Consider the following 11,638-nt stretch of genomic DNA (forward strand, 5'->3'; position numbering starts at 1 on the left):
CAAATATCCCAATCAACTTTTTCTTTATTTTACTGTTCTTCCCTTTTCCACGCCGTACGTCTTATGTTTTGTTATTAAACTTATAAATAATTTTCTTTGGAAATCTCTTAGAAATAAATACATTTCTAACATATTATCTATAGCACCTTATGGTGATTTATAGTTATCTAAATTCTCGTTCTTTGGTTTTTTTGGACAGTTTTCTCCTTAGAAATCAAACAACATCTTCCTATGTCTATAACTTTCACAAATTATAAAAAAAAAGATATTTTCCTTTTGACAAAGGCTTACTTTATTGGTCAATTCGTAACACAAAGAAGAACAAGGATGATTGCAGATAACAGCGGTGCGTTAAGTAATATTTTAAAGCGGTCAGGGTTCAAGAGAAATACGTTGTATTTCCATATTTCTACTATCCCATGTCGAAGCAATGCTTAGAAAAATAGTCAAAAGGACCCGAAATAACAAACGTAATACAACTCATACGAGAAAACTATGACATGACATTGTGCAAATGCCAAGATACAGGAGTCGACGGAAAAAAGTAAAAACAACTGCCATATTCCTACAATATGTGACACGCGGTGGACATTTGAACTCTGTTCTTTTATTTGTACAGGTTTTATTTTAATAAATGTATTAATGTTGAGTTGACATGATACAAAAAGAGAAAACAACGAGTTAAAAAAAATAATTGAATACAATATTTTATTACCTTTAGCAAGCCTCTAAATTCAACCACGGTATTTTGTTAATGCCCCCCAAAATTTAGTTGTCGACCTTTATGTCATTTGAACCTTTTTCTTTCAAGCCAAAATATTTACTCTATGTTTGTATGTTTTAATAATTTAAATCATTTACCTTTTAAGTGCGTATGATTAAGGGGAAAAAGAAATTTGTAAGACTTATATTTGAAATAATCCATAATTTATTGTCACCAACGGAAATTGGATTTTAAGTACCAACACTTACTTTATCCAATTCACAAGATAATTGAACACTTGGTTTAAATTGCAATATTGATTACAATGAAATCAGATGTGTAGGTAACTTATTTTCAAACATTAAAATCCAATCAATTTAGATAGATCAAATTGCAATTTGATAGTATATGATCACTTATTCATATTATTGATTCCAAAGTTTCAAGGTTTCAAAATAATCAAAATATTAAAGAATAATTTTTTTCCGGAAGAGGAACGGCACGATAATCCATATTTTATTGTTTTTTTTATAGTGAATAATCGATATGACATTATTTTCAAATTTTTAAATGACAACTTAATTTAAGATAACCATGCAAGAAACATGTACGACTTTTGAAACACGAAATTGGGAATGTAATGTTATATTTCTTATCACATGTATCATGTATGTTTCGCTTATGTTGATAGTTTCACCATAAACCGAAAACAAAAACATTTTACTGTATAACTGGTACGAAAAAAACAGCAGATGACGGGTCCTCATCGATTACCTTCTGTATTTATGGTGTTGAAATCTCTTGGTTATATTTTCAAATGTGTTCAATTGCAATACACTTGTATTTTGCATTTTGTTTACATCCACGTTATAAGGAAGCTTACAAATATATTTACATTCCTTGAATTCCTTGAAATTAAAAGGTGATAATATTAGGGTAAAAAATAGATATCTATAAAAAGTAATATAATAAATCAAAATAACAAGAAAGACAGTGACGCATGTCAAACAATCAAAACAAATAATTGCAACTCACTTTATGGTCAGAATTTCATGATCCATTCCATTAAGAAATAAATAAGCTTAGTATACTTCTTCGATTTCCAATAAAATGTTCATGAAGTTGTCAAGTTTAGTCTTGATGAAAATGATTCAAAATCAAAAATATATTCAATACATTTGTAGTAAAAATGTTAGTATTAGATAACCTATTGTGGATGCTGTTTATAGATATCGAATTTCACAAAATATTTTATAAGCAACATAATATACCACATTCTATATGTTTTGGATTCATAATATTGTTATATTCTATATCTAAAGACCTTCAGACAACTAGATCAATAATTCATGTTGTGAGTGGTGACAAATGTATGTTTCCTAGATAAACGATATGTGTTCTACGCGTTGGTGGTAGCAACAGCATAAATAAAAACTGCTAAAGCTTTCAAAGTGACATAATATAACAAGCTTCAATATATGATCATTTATTAACTCGAGATATAGTTGTGCAATAAATAAAGGCAACAGTAGTATACCGCTGTTCAAAACTCAACAAATAAATCCATGGACAAAAAAAAAAACAAAATCAGGGTAACAAACTAAAACTGAGGGAAACGCATTAAATATAAAAGAACAACGACACAACATTAAAACGTCTGATTATCTATAGATGGCATGCATTATTTCAAGTCTGCTAGGATGTATAAACTTCTTTCAACAAACTGAAGCGAATAAAATGGAGATATTTTCGTGGCTGTTCTATTATACCCTTGTAATATAAAGCTAAGAATTTCCTATAAATAATTACTTGGATTCACTATTTCTTAAGGATTATGTACCCTTCTGTTGATTAAATGCTAAACATATGGAAATTTTATAGAAAATCCAAAGCCTTTATCCTTGTACTATCATATTTGGCAGTTTGATGACTGATAGATATGGATTATTGCATGTAGTGCTAGTATTGATTTCCTTAAAACAAGTTTATAAATGTAGTTATTGGTAAAAACAAATAAAAATATAGACCAAATCAAGTACACCATTTAGGTAGCGCTCGACTTTAGTGACTCTGCACCAGGTATTTTGGAATTTACAGGTTGGTTAGAACTTTTTGTAAAAAATAAACACTAGCACATCATAGAAAAGCAAGTGAGTAATCTATGGTTCAAATTTTATAACAAAAATCTCTGTATTAAAGGCTGTACATTTTCTATAAAAATATTGGTTTATTTGCCACAAAGTACTCTTTTTCTATTAAATGCAATGAAACAGTAAAAGATAATGCTTTGCATCAAGTTTCCCCTAGTATATGTACAAAATGGCCTGTCTCAATTATTCATTATATCTGTAGTTTTGATACAATTAATGTTTGTAAAATTCGAACAAAAATGGCTACAGAAGGGGTCATAAACCTTAAGCAACCTCTAAAACAAATGTGTTTAATCCTTTTAATACCAATACGTAACAATTACTGTTTACGGTCATATCAACAGTAAGCATGTCGTTAGTAAGCCAAAAAAGCAGACTTTTAAATGCATAAATGTGCACAAAATGCAATCAATCAAAATAAAACAGCATCTTCACTAAAACGTCATTTTATTTAACATTTTTTGGAGCTTAATCGTAACGGAATAAACTTTAATTTGAATAGCGATTTTTAGATCGTTAACGCGCCAGGAACATTCATAGAATTCCGCAATTTTTATTTAAATTTTATTTTTGAAAATTTTCCAAAGGTCTACTGTAATAAATGTATTGCCATAGGTTACATCGGTTCTGTAGTATTTCCTTTTGGTTTCATTTTTTACACATTGAAATCGACGTATTAGAATACGATACAAGTGGATTTACGTGGAAGGTAAACTGTTACAGCTACAAATATGCACATCTCTAAGTCTACTCTAAATATGATATAACAAGAATTTGAATCACGCTGGTGTTAACAAATCGAAAGGAGTACGTTATATTTTGCGTCTGTCACACTAGACCACGATCGCACCACGCTTTTAGCGATCTAACATAAATTCAGATCGTGGTGAGGTCGCGGTATGAGCGGCATGAAAATGAAAATTTTCTTTGTTTTCACGATGCTACCACGTCATCATTTTGCTGCTACAACGATTCCGCTACGATAAAACCATTCTTGCCACGCTTATTCTGCGACCTCACTACGATTATCACGATCTTATTACGCTAATCACGTTCTCACTACGACCATACCACGATTTATTCGATTGCAACACGATCTTACACGCTTCTTCTGCGATTATAGCACGCTCTTATTACGATCATTCTACTATCTTACCACGTTCATACCGCGATCTAACTACGCTCTCAGCAATAACACCACTATCATGTTCCATATGAATAATATTCCATTCCTTCTAATTGTCATTAATACGTAGAATTCTCGAATACAACACGGGCATGCCACCAACATCTACCAGAACTCGTGGGCATGGTGGTAGGGTAGAGATAGAGTCAGAAGGACCTCTGAAACGAATCCTGATCCAGTAGAGATGTGGGATCAACCAATCCCACCTGAATCAACAAGATCAAATGATGATATTTTATTGAACATTCTAACATGAAGTCCTTCCAACGCTTTGAGTACACACCCGTGGTAAAATAGGAATATATTATTTGTGCTGTTCCCATCGTACTCCTGAGTCATGTTTTTTATGAATGAACTACCCGACGTCATAGAACGATGACGTCATAATTTAAGCATTTTACGGGAAAATACACACTTGTGAAACCCAAAATCATCACAACAAGGAAACGTAAACAAACGATGCTAAAATGTGTTATATAAGCCTTTTTTGTATACATATAAGACAGAACAATACAATTATAATTTAGATTTATTCAAACCTATCTAAATATGTTATTGTAAATAGTTTAAACATGTCACTTATTCAATTTGCTCCGTTATTTTACGTCAATTTAATAGTGCGTTTATCTACGGGAACGGCAAATAATGCCTTCACCTAGAGCGCTTCGATACAAAACAATTGCCGTATTTGTCCTATTAGAATCGAAATAATTCATGGGGGCTTGAATTTATCGTGATTTTACCATGGGTTGTCCCTTTATGCCGATATTTTACCACTCGCTATCGCTATCTAAAATATTTGTCATAAAGGGCCAACCCGTGGTAAAATAACGATATATTCAAGCCCTCATGAATTAATTCTTAAATGTTGAACCTGGTTTTATAGCTAGCTATACCTCCTACTTGTATGACAGTTGCATCTAATTCAATTATATTGACAACGATGCTTGTTCTAAACTAACATATATAAAAGGTAAAAATGTAAAAAAAAAAAAAAAATATACAGCAATCAACAATCACTAAAAAATTTGATTCTTTAGCCTTCCTGGGTAAAATTTCCTATAATTATTACTGTTTCATTTCATCGATCAGTCATCGCAATGTAGACTAATAAAGAGTTGGAAAGGTTTAAATGTCTGAGTAATTCATATTTTCTAAATAAAAACTTGAACGAAAAATAAGAAATTGCACCGACATTGACAAATATCATCCTGAATTCGAAAAGACAATTTCAAATATGAATTTTTGTACCTGCTTTAAGATAAGCTATTCTTAGTCTAATCGAAGACTAAGAATCATTTAACAAAAGTGTTATGATCTGGCTAATTATGTGAGTTCAATTATCTGTATCGGACCTCGCATATACGAAATTTTGAGCCAATAAGCTTACCTTAAATCTATGACAGGGCCAATGCAGAATTAGCCATTTATCAACATTATAATATCGACATATTTAATTACTTAAAATTCATTTTACGAACAGTGTATGTCATTATCTTCTATCATATATTGAAAGTATGAATAATTTATCATTTTACCTTTCCTTTCTTTCATGATTTCAAACAACGACAATCAACCGTTCAATGGAACTAATCTTCCAATACTTTGTCATTCGACAAATCTGCAATTTTGTTTATTTGTTTATCTTATCTTCCAATTGTCCTGATCAAATACATAATTCAATTTAAAGTATTCGGTAATTGATTTTGGGTTAAAAATTACGTGTACAGATACATGTAGTTTATGCATTTGGTAATTTAATCAATAATGAAAGTGAATTTATCATTATCAACCAGATATACAATATTTAGATTTATTACTCCAGACGCAGTTTTTTTTTTCCAAGGCGCTAGAATGAAACCAGTTGAAAGGTAAATCAAAAACGAGTGTGAGGAACGCATTTTTTTCCTTCTACAAATACAGAAAAAAAGATATTAAAGTTTTCTACCAATTTTATATTTTACGATGTATTCGATTTTTTGAAGGGGCATTACATACGAGACATATAACACAAAATCTAGAATATGATTTGTTTTGTTCAATAATTACTGGAATTGAAATAATAATTCGCTTTTAACGGCCAGTATTGTTCAACTGTGTCAAAATAAACAACCTTGATGATGAATGATTCACTTGAAATAATTCGACCTCATTGAATCCGTATTCATGTGAACCCCAATTTAACATTTTAACTAGAAATGGATAACGCATGCATTGCATGTGTTGAGTTATTTGAAGAAAATAATGTCAACATTGAACATGAAACAAAGGTAAATCATTTGATTGACTAATTCGATCCACAAAATATAACTCTTCTACAGGTAAGAACATTGATAAACATAACTTTAATCTTTAATAGTTATCCCACAAGGACGCGGTGTATCAGTGTAAGATCGCCCCGATGGCCGGTGGCCAGAGGGTGACCTAACACTGACACACCAAGTCCGAGTTGGACAACTATTTTACATCCCAGCTGTTTAAGATTAGACGAAAAACCATTTACAATTCATAAAATCTAGTTTAGAACGCCATATAACCATTATAATATACTTTATATATTACTTTATGATGTATACCCTTTATGACCCCCGAATTTGATGAGTAGATATCAAACAATGTCAACTCGCCCCACTTGCCAATCGGCCCATACTATATCGCCACTTTATAAAAAAAACCGCACCACTCTTGTTTACCGACTCGCCCCACTTTTGAAAAAGTGTAAAATCAAATTGACCAATCAGTCTGACAACTCACTTATTAACGAAAAAGGTTTAAACCCCACTGCATAAAGGTCTGCTAATTCGCCCAACTTTAAAAATATCTTGCTTCCTTTAAGTATGTTAAATTACAGTTAGTTCGTATCCAGTCGTCCAGGCGTAGTGGTATGTGTCGGGGCTTGATATGCTAAAGGTCTTGAGTTCGAATCTCAGCATATACACTGGATTTTTTCTACGTGAATTTCGATAGATAGTCTTTTCCGTATAATTAATTATAAGTTTTATAGTGGATTTGACATTCCCGCCAAAATGTCACAGAACAAAGGAAAGCATGCATAACACAGAAACTCAAACTGGGGTGATCTGGTATGAGGGATCCGGCTCAGATCACCCCTGTTAGAACAAAGGAGATGGAATAATATGAAACTAGACAGACCTTGAAAAAAACCAAATGCACGAGTTCGTTTCTATTTGTATATTTATTCATGTTTATATCGCTTATATAACCATCAAGAATTCTCCGGAAGGTCAACTCGATATTTATTTAGATGGCGTCTAGACTAAAATACACATGGAACGAAGAGACATATTCTCGAGCCAATGGCCTATACATTGTTTATTTTATACATTTTTAGATGTGGAGAAATGTTTAACATTGTTATGAATGAAATATGAGAATTTGAGTCAAATCGATGAACATGATTTTTTCAGCCAGTGCCCCTTTAAAGAATCACAACGGTAATATCAATGGAACAGGAATAGATGTTTTTTTCTGAACAACCGGCACTGACGGGGCAAAACTTGACAGTGAAAATGTAAAAACAACAAGTTGTAATTCTGATGCGTCCGAACAGCTTTTCTGGATTTACCTTCATCAGGAACGCTCAAAGCTGAATATTTGAAAGTCAAGGATGTATAAGTACCACAAATGTTACAGAGCTATCAACCAATAGGACAAAAATTTTTTTGCCAAATCCATATCGTTTAGATATAGTGCTGATCAAATCAAAAGAAAAAAATGAAAAAAATAAATTATAATGTGTGTTTAGCATTACCACCACTAATCAATTAGATGGACGCGCTAACCATTTCGGCCTCAACAAAAAACTGTTTGAATGAATAGCTATAACCTATCATCAGAACCTGTGTTTATCAATGATCTCCGTTAAATCAGTTATTCATCTTAACAATATAGTTTTTTTTTCAAAATTTATACATTCTATTGTCATATTTATATACAGATATATGACGGAAAATCGCATAAGACCAGATACAGACCCACAGATATACATCTTAACTGATTAACGAGATTTCTACATCAAAAGACTACTTTTTTCTCACATACAGAGAACTGATAACAGCATAAATCTGAACGAAGTTTACACAATTTTGATTCAAGTGCTTTACTTGAATGAATGCATCACAGGTTATATTATTTACAATTTGTGACTATGAAATAGACGAAAGGCAACAACGTATCGATCAAGAACGGTTTGAAATTTAGAAGTAATGGATAGCTAAATTATATGAAAGAGTAAATATACGTGGCGTCCTGGAACTCATGGAACCCGAATTTATTAACATGATCTACATGAATAAATCTTGTGAAATGTAAATTTTACTGTTATTCCACAGTACCTTGTAAAAGAGGACATTGATATAAAAACACAACACCATCAATCACTCCAGTCTAATTTATAGAATATGTCTCTTTGTAGAGTATAGAATGTGTCAAAAAAAAATTATTCTTGGCAATTGTTGAAATAAATCAATAGACGATAAGAGGTACATATGATTTTAGATAATGTGTTTGTTAACATCGATTCCTTTTTTAGCTCACCTGCATGCTGCCCGAAAGACCAAGTTAGGTTTTCTCATCACTTGGTGTTCGTTGTTTAAATGTTATTACAAAACGTACGGGTTTGATTTTCGCAATTTTCACCATGCCTCATTGAATGTACATTTCTGAATTGGAATGATCTCAACATTGTCTTTTTGACAGGTTTATGATCTTATATGTTAACTTTCTATATACTTTCAATACACCTTTTGTTATTTACCAAAATATCAGTCATAGCAGGGTAATGTTAGACGTGCGTCTTTCAAATTAAAGTGTATTTGATTAAAATCTGTTACAAACAGTCAACCAGCACAGGTATCAATAGTAATGAAGTACTAGCTACTTAGGTAATATCTTCAGAGAATAGCAGCGGTATCAATAAAACTTAAGTACTAGCTACTTAGGTAATATCTTCAGGAAATATCAGTCAACCAGCAGAGGTATCAATAGTACCGAAATACTAGCTACTTAGGTAATATCTGCAGGGAATATCATTCAACCAGTAGAGGTACCAAATGTTCCAGAGAAATAAACATACATAACATATTTCACATATGTGGAGCAGGATCTGCTTACCCTTCCGGAGCACCTGATATCACACCTAGATTTTTTTTCTTTAGTTTTCTATGTTTTGTCAGGTTTACTATTGTTTGTTTGTTTGGTTTTTTTTCATTTTTAGCCATGGCGTTGTCAGTTTATTTTTTAGTTAGACTGTCCCTCTGGTATCTTTCGTCCTTTTTTTTCAATTATCTGGTTTATCAAAATGATGCATTATAGATGAAAAGAACAGGATCAAGGAAATACTATACGCTAATCAATTACCAAATTACGTACCGACACATTAAAATTACAATGTATTACTTTGATACATAAATGAGCTGATAAAGTTATAATGGATAGTTAGACTGAAGGATAAACAGATAGAAGAACAGAAAAATTTGTTCTGTGTGTTAATTCATTGATACTGTATGTTGTTTTGTTGTTTTAGTTTTTTTTTTTTTTTTTCATGGTGTGAGGTTATCAGAAGTACAATGTTTCAATTGCATTTCTTCTGTCTACAATAACCTGAATTAGCTATATAGAATAGCAAGAAGGGTTACTAAGTATATATTAAAACGTATTATTTTCATTCTCTCTAGAAGACAATGCAATACTTATCAAAGGTACCATGATTATAATTTAGCACGCCAGACGTGCGTTTCGTCTACATAAGACTCATCAGTGACGCTCATAGGCACCTGTTTCGGAAGAAAAAAAAAGCGTTTTAGAAAGTTCAAGAAATATTTAAATGCAAAATTGAGTACAATTAGACATGTGATGGAATGGTATATACTCATCCCTGGGGTTCGGCAAATTAAACTTTAAATCTTGGTTTCGTATCAAAACACACAAGTAATTAATGAATTTAAATAACTTGTGTATCGATTGAATCTTGTTTGTAAACTGCATATAGTACTGATGTCAACGTATATTTGTTGCTTATAAATGATGTCCGTAAAGAACCACATCCTCTACCCTCCCTTATAAATTATAGCTACATGCCCTTGGTATTTCTTGTGTTTTTGTTTTCCAAAATAATAGCGACGGACTTTCTAACATAAAGGGAGATTAAATCAAGGTCGGCACTTCTGAACGGATTTGGAATAATGGGAAACCGTCTAATTATTAGTTTTGACAAACGTCCGGCTTACAGTCAGTCGATGGGCTGGTTATCGTGCAGGCTTAAAACTTTGAGAAATAAAGTGTCCTCGTAGTTTTTAACCTAAAAGCTTTCAAATTTGACCATGCATATATTGATATAAGATATATTTTGCAGATTTTTTGGAGGTTGAAACTTCTTCAATACTCATTACACTCTGAAAAGTAAGATCACAAAAATATTGAACTTAGAGGAAAATCAATTCAGAAAGTCCATAATCACATGACAAAATCAAATAACAAAACGTATCAAAAGCGAATGGACAAGAACTGTTATATTCCTGACTTGGTACAGGCATTTTCAAATGTAGAAAATGGTGGATTAAACCTGGTTTTATAGCGCTAACCCTCTTACTTTGATGACAGTTTCATCAAATTTCGTTATATTTACATTGATGCGTAAACACAATAAATAAAATAGTCAAAATATGGGTACATCAGTCATCATCGTATAACAATTTCAAAAGAACAATTAAACAGAACACAAAAACATCTACAAACACATTCATTGATTTGAGTGTCTGACGTCAGAATTTTTTTTAATACGTCACATAAATTTGTCGTTCAATGTGCATGCAAACAATTTTAAAATTTACATAATTAGGTAATGTTAGCATATAGGGTTAAATAATCAAAAGTATGTAAGAATAAATATCAGAAATAGACCGAGATTGAAAATAGTCCAAAAGTTATATATAGAATTTATAAGAATCCACAAATAGTTAATTCCACTTTCAGTCATCATCGAATAACAATTTTAAAAGGAACAATTCAACAGAAAGCAAAAACATCTATCTACAAACACATTCATTGATTTGAGTGTCTGACGTCAGAAAATTTTATACGTCACATACATTTGTCGTTCAATGTGCATACAATCAATTATAAAATTTACATAGGCAACGTAAGCATATAGGGTTAAAAAATCAAAAGTATGTAAGAATAAATTTCAGAAATAGACCGAGATAGAATAGTCCAAAAGTTATATATAGAATTTATAAGAATCCACAAATAGTAAATTCCACTACGCGATTGAATGATTTTGACGTTTATGGTTCAACGTATTTTGTAATTCATAATAGAAATATATCATAATGACATAAACTAGAACAATATCATACTGACGGGATCTTTTGACGTACAGAGTCACATTATAAGAACCAAATAAAGACAAAAAGTCGCATATACAAAGCACGACACCAAAAATTGAAAGACAATACAAACACATTGGCGAGATCATACACAAGAATTGCGGACAGCTCAGCTGGATGGCCTTATCAACTATCCCACAGAGAGCAGTTATCATTGAATTTTTTTTTAACGTTATTGTCTACGGGGAATTAT

The 11,638-nt window shown here is 31.7% G+C and overlaps 1 protein-coding gene across 1 annotated transcript in view; it reads right to left on the reverse strand.

Annotated features, from left to right (window-relative positions):
• Nucleotides 1-1,882, reverse strand: part of LOC143063832 (uncharacterized) — a 32,148-nt gene extending 30,266 nt beyond the window's left edge. Inside the window, exon 1 of the transcript XR_012975108.1 lies at nucleotides 1,739-1,882. The gene's annotated coding sequence lies outside the window, so the exon portion shown is untranslated. The remainder of the gene's footprint in view (nucleotides 1-1,738) is intronic.
• Between the last annotated feature and the right edge of the window lie 9,756 nt (nucleotides 1,883-11,638).

The sequence above is a fragment of the Mytilus galloprovincialis genome, chromosome 2 (genome assembly GCF_965363235.1).
Source record: "Mytilus galloprovincialis chromosome 2, xbMytGall1.hap1.1, whole genome shotgun sequence".
Classification (NCBI taxonomy): Eukaryota; Metazoa; Mollusca; class Bivalvia; order Mytilida; family Mytilidae; genus Mytilus; species Mytilus galloprovincialis.